The sequence below is a fragment of the Chinchilla lanigera genome, unplaced genomic scaffold, assembly GCF_000276665.1.
Source record: "Chinchilla lanigera isolate Chin_1 unplaced genomic scaffold, ChiLan1.0 scaffold00042, whole genome shotgun sequence".
NCBI lineage: Eukaryota > Metazoa > Chordata > Mammalia > Rodentia > Chinchillidae > Chinchilla > Chinchilla lanigera.
Genome location: NW_004955443.1, coordinates 206,192 through 212,242, shown reverse-complemented (window position 1 = coordinate 212,242; position 6,051 = coordinate 206,192). Strand labels below are relative to the sequence as shown.

General features: G+C 37.5%; 1 protein-coding gene and 2 pseudogenes across 4 annotated transcripts in view; 1 reads left to right on the top strand and 2 right to left on the bottom strand.

Annotated features, from left to right (window-relative positions):
* Nucleotides 1-3,747, bottom strand: part of LOC102025184 — an 11,839-nt pseudogene extending 8,092 nt beyond the window's left edge.
* Slain2 (SLAIN motif family, member 2) overlaps nucleotides 1-6,051 on the top strand; it is a 97,236-nt gene that overhangs the window by 19,624 nt on the left and 71,561 nt on the right. The window lies entirely within an intron of this gene.
* The window catches only part of LOC102024856, a 19,631-nt pseudogene continuing 17,396 nt past the window's right edge, over nucleotides 3,817-6,051 (bottom strand).

The window sequence follows — 6,051 nt, the reverse complement described above, 5'->3', positions numbered from 1 at the left end:
TAAATTTCCCTCTGAGGAGAGCTTTCATTCATTCCACAGATTCTGGTAAGTTGTATGTACATTTTTGTTTGTTTGTAGGTATTTTTTGATTTCTTCTTTAATTTCTTCTGTGACCCATTAGTTGTTCAGGAGGTTGTTGTTGAATTTCCAAGTGTTTATGGAGTTTTTGGAGTTCCTTTTGTCATTCAGTTCCAATTTCCTTGCACTATGGTCAGATAATATGCATGGGATAATTTCAGTGCTTTTGCATTTCAGAAGGTATGCTCTGTGGGCTAGAATGTGTTCTATTTTGTAGAAAGTCCCATGTCAGCTGAGAAAAATGTGTATTCTGATGTTGTGGAGTGGAACACTCTGTATACATCTACTAAGTCCATTTGTTCACAGATTTGGTTCAGATCTGTTACTACTTTGCTGATTCTTTGTCTAGTTGATCTGTCTCTCTGCGTCAATGGGATTTTGAGGTCCCCTATTACAGTAGTGTTATTATTTGGTTTTTCATGTCTGTTAAGATTTGCCTTATACAGCATGGTGCTCTGATATTTGGTGCGTTTGTGTTTAATCTTTTCTTGCAGTTTTCCCCTAACAAGTATGTAGTGACCTTCTTTATCTCTTTTGATTGTTTTTGGTTTGAAAATTACATTGTTTGCAAACATCGTAGCTTCACCTGCTTTTTTCTGGGTTCCTGTTGTGTGGAGAATTATTTTCCATCCTTTGACTTTCAGCCCATGGATTTCCTTTTGAATAAAATTTGTTTCCTGTATACAGCATATCTTTGGATTTTGTTTCTTAATCCACTCTTCCAGTCTGTTTCTTTTGACTGTTGAAATGAGGCCTTTTACATTAGTGGTTATAACTGATATGTATTGGCTGATCATTGTCATATTATTTACTTGCTGTTGGATTCTTGCTTTTTCTTTTTTTTCCCTGTTTATTTAATTTTATTTTAAAAATTAAAGGAGCATAGCATTAACAGACAGACAACCTTTTACAAAATAGCAAAAGAACAGTACAGACAATACAGAGTTACAAACAAAGTCGTAGGAAATTAACAATGCTTGTTGTAGTACATATTGATATCTTCAAAGTGGTTTCTCATGAAAACAGATAGAGACATGCAATATTGATGAATGAAGGACTCATTGACAGTTTCTTTCAGCAAAGAAATAGAAGACAGTAGAACAACTATGTTAACTATCCTGTATACATACATACAAAATTTCTCCTTCTTTCCCTTCTCCTTTCCCACATGGATTCCTGCTTTTTCTGACGTTTAATTGCTTACTTTGCTTGAGGGTTCCTTTCTATTGTTGTTCTTGAAATTGTGGTCACTTTTTTCTCTGTCTAAATATCTTTTAGTACTCTTTGTAAAGATGATTTGGCATTCATGAAGTTCTTCAGTTGTTCTTTGTTGTGGAAATATTTTATTTCTCCTTAAATTTGAAGGACAGTTTGGCAGGATACATCAATCTTGGTTGGAAGTTCCTTTGTTTCATGACCTATAGTACTTCTCTCCAAGCTCATCTCATTTGGGTGGTTTGTGTTGAGAAGTCTGCTGTGATTCTGATGGGCTTTCTTTTATAGGTGATCTGTTTCTTTTTTCTAGTAGCTTTTAATATTCTGTTCTTTTGCTGGAGATCTGGGATTTCATTATTGTATGTGTGTAGTTTTATTTTGGTTTTGACTAGTTGGAGTTCTCTATGCCTCATTTAAGTTTATATCAGATTCTGTTTCCATGCTTGGGAAATTTTCTGCTATTATTTCTGCAAATATTCTTTTTATGTCATTTGTTGCCCCTGCTGTTTCATTGACTCGTATTAGTCATACATTATTTGTTTTGCCTTGTTTGTAGCTGTTGATTTGATTTTTCCTGCTTCCTTGTTGATTTTAAGAGATCCTTTCTTTCTCAATTGCTAGCTGCCATGCTGTCTTCAAAATCTGAAATTCTGTCTTTGGCTTCATTGAAGCAGTTTTGACAGCGTTCACTGGAAGGTTTTTTTTTTTTTCCTGGATATCTCTTTGAACCTGTTTCATGTGTTCTAGTTCATTCCTATATTATTCATTTAATGTTTCCATCAGTTGCCTGTGTTCATCTATTTTTTTAATATATTTCTTCTTTAGCTGTGCTGAGCAATTCTTTCATTATTGTTGTCATTTCATTTTTTGCCTGAGAGATTATTTCTGGTTTCATGTCTTCTATGGCCTGATGGAGTTGTTTCATTACTTCCATTGCAATCGTTTCAGCAATTTCAGGTGTATGTTTACCAAGTTCTCCTATGTCGATGTCTCTTGGACTTGTTCTGAGTAGGGTGGAGTTCTCAGATTGCATTTTAGTCCTTCTTCTGGTCATGTTTGATGCTCGAGGCAGAACGCTCAGTCTCCCTCTTGTCTGGCAGCTCAGTAAAGGTTGTTAGTGTCCCTAGTTTTCTTGGTGGTGACACTTGCCCCTCAGTGTCCACTGAGATGTAGTGCTTAGTGTGGTGTCTTCTGGTAAATGGTGAAGTGTATCTAATTCTCCCCATTCTCAGACACGAACTCTGATGTCAGCCAATGGCAAACTGTCTGATCCAGTGTCCCCTCACAGCTCAGGGCACGCATATGACCCAGAAGCAGGCTGCACTGTTGGCACAATCATGGACCAGTGGTCCCATGTCCCCAGGCAGAGCCCAGACATGAATCACAGGGCTAACAGTTCGTGGACCACCTGATTCCATGTGTGCAGGCAGCTCCAGGTGTTTACAGGAGCCAGATGTGGGCTGCACTGGTGGTGATCCTAGACAGCCTATTTTTTTGACCTCCAGGAAGTCAGGGCCTGCCGAAAGCCCAGATGCAAACCGTGGTGGCAGCAGTTCGTGGACCTCCTGCTCCAGTATCTCAGGCAGTGCAGGACATGCACAGGAGGGCCCAGATGAGAACCCCAGTGTTAGCAGTTCGTGGGCCTTCTGAATTAGAATCTCCTGTCTGCACTGGGTGCACAGAGGGCGGAGGCACAGCTAGAAAGGTCAATTCGATTGTTGTTTATGCCTAGTAGTTCACGGATCATGGCTTGATATGTCCACTGGTTGAGCAATGGGGTGATGGCATCATTACAGCAATCTAAAATAAGCAGCAATGGAGGAACCTCTGTCTGGTGGAGTTCAAACAGCTCATATTCTTTAGATACCACTTGTTTAACACATTCTGCTAGTATCTTTGCTGCCTCTGATGAAAGCTGATAATGAATAACAGGATACTTCTTCAGGAATAAAAGTAGAGCTGTCAGTCCTTGAGTTGTTCTGGATAGCTAGGCTGGATCCCAGTTTTGACCCTGACAGCAACCCAAAGTATTGAGGCAAAACAAATGTGGATTCACAGCAATGTAATCAATCACCATAAAATTCCTGAACCTCAGCCACAACCTCCTCTTCATCAGCTTCAGCCAAGGACTTTACATCATTCTTGCTGATCACATTACTGAAATAAATAAAATATATACTGTATTTGGTTCTTTGAAGCTCCTAAATCAGATAATACACATTTTCCTTCTTAGGTTGAAGAAAACAAGTTGCCTTCAGGTGCTTCATGATCTCTCAGTTTTGAGAATCAGTACGTTCAAAGAGGTACATTTCCTTTTGGAGAACCTCCAATTGTGTGTATACAATACTCACTATACCAGTCATCTCTTTATCCATGAGAAGTATTTTCATACCCAGCCCACTGTCCTCTTATCATTTTTGAAATGTACTGTTTCATAGCAAAAAACACGTTCATGGTGGAGAATTGACAGGTGCCCTGTAGTCCTTCCTGCCCCCTTTTTCTAGCTGAATTCTGCTAGCACTCTTATAAATCAGGTGTGTTTATTTCATCTAATTCATTCAGATCTTCCCTGGTAAAAAAGATTTTCATCAATAGGAAGAGCCACAAAGGCTGCATTTTCCTATCCCTGTACTTTGTTCCCCTCTTCGAAATCACTTCATTTACCATTTTCAGCCCTATCTCCAGAAGCTTAATGTAGTATATTTTCATATTTGTCTGAAGCATATATGCTGAAGCTTTCAAGACTGGGTTCAGTATTTCCTGTCTCATCTACATCTCTGTCACTTACACTCCTGGAATCATCAATCTCATCACCACCTGTTCCCAGAGTGTAAAGCTTATCATCTGTTTCCTGATTGTCATCACTGACCAGTTTTCAAACACCTTGCAGACACTGATCAGTAGTGCCTTACTTGCTTTGAAGTCAGCTTTCTTTCTTGCCATATCTTGTTCAAGTTCATCAGTATTTTTTTGTCTTTTCCTTTTGTTCCACGCAAGAAAAAATTCTAGAGTGATTTTGGTAACATTTGGACCTAGGGCAGAATACTCTCTTTCCATGAGATCTTCTAATGAAATTTCATCTTTTTCTTCTTTCTGTTTATGTTTTTCAACACAAATCCAGGAGGATGTACATGGTGATACTACAGTTGTCTCTCCCTCCAGCGCACATCCCAAACCAGCCATACTTGTTATTTTCAATAGTTGCAAGAAAATGCTTGCAGACTCTTTGAACTTTTTCTGATTTCTATCTGACAGTGGTGCTTAACTACTTCTTTGAGCTTTCTTCTCATCATAATTATCCATTGTATTTTTTTCAATTTTTTATCTGTTTCTTTTTTTAATTTTAAAGAGAGAAAAAAAAATAAAATAACAAAAAAAGACAACAAAACAACACAAAAACAAAAAAAAATACAGAATTTCAAAACAAGATGATAGGAAATTAACAATGATTGATGTATTACATATTGTTATCTTCTAAGTAGTTGGTTAGATTACCAGGTACAGATATGCCAACAAACAAAATTTAACTGTTTCAATTTCTTTATGTCTTGCATCAATGTAAACACTTCGTTTTTTTCACATTTTACATCCAAAATCAGGTCATGAGAGAACTTGCACTTATTTCCTTCAGTATACTCCTTGCATAAAGAAGGCACACATCATGGATTTGGGATGTGCACCTTATTTTTTGAATAGCAACTGCAGGGTTGAACAGACAGCTTGTTTAGCTCCTGCAGTCATTTTTCTTTGGATTCTTTTCAGTTTGACATTGTACTGTCTGATGGGGATTTTAATTTGAGTGACGGACTTGATAAACTTCTGTTGCTTTGTACCTCCTTTCTTATTCTTTAGACTGAAAGTTTTGTCTTCAATAATCTCCTCCTTTTTCTGTTCTGCCTTTTTGCTCATCCTGGCCTGAGGCATTGTGGAGAGAGTGGCATAGGCCAGACTTAAGGACAGATGGACGCCATGCCATGGGGAAACTTGGCACTGCAGCAGGAGAAGGAACTGTGTTAGTTTTTAATAGCAAAAATGAACTTGTGAAAGCAAATAGGACTTCAGGCTTTCAGTGATATAAGTGCTTATTTTGCCTGTTTCATGTACTCAGAATTACATTGTTTGGGTTCTTTCATTTTGAAGTATAAATTGTGGAGAAAGTGAACACATTTAAGAGCAAACTAAGAAGAAAACTTTGAAATACATGTTTAAATTGGGGGTGGCTGTAAAAATGGTTTGATTTGATTTAGGAAAAGCCTCAAGTTCTAGAATAAAAAGGGTATTAAAGGACTATAGAGAAAAAGAAAAGGCAATTGTATTTCCTGAAAATGTAAGGAATAACATAGATAAGATAACATAGTGCTATAATATCTGATATAAAATTTGTGAAAGTATTTGGAAAGATAAGATAAAGTAGGGAGTATTTAGTTAAAAATTAGAGATTTAGAGCTGGAAATGTAGCTCAGTGGAGAGTATCTGCTTAGCCTAAGCAAGACCCTGGGTTTGATTCTCAGCACTGCCAAAAACAAAAAATCAAGATAAATCAAACCTATTTGTACAGTTTACTAGAAGGAAACCTCTCTCACACATAGCCCTCCACTCCCCCATTCAAGAGCTTTTGCTTATCTGCCTATGAGAGAATAAAGAAACACTCCATCATGTGTGTTTATTTGAGGGTTACTTTGTGTGAAAAATGTGAATCAGAAGCAGGAGTGGGCTGCTTCTGATATACCTGAGGAGCGGATTTTTTTTTTTTTTTTT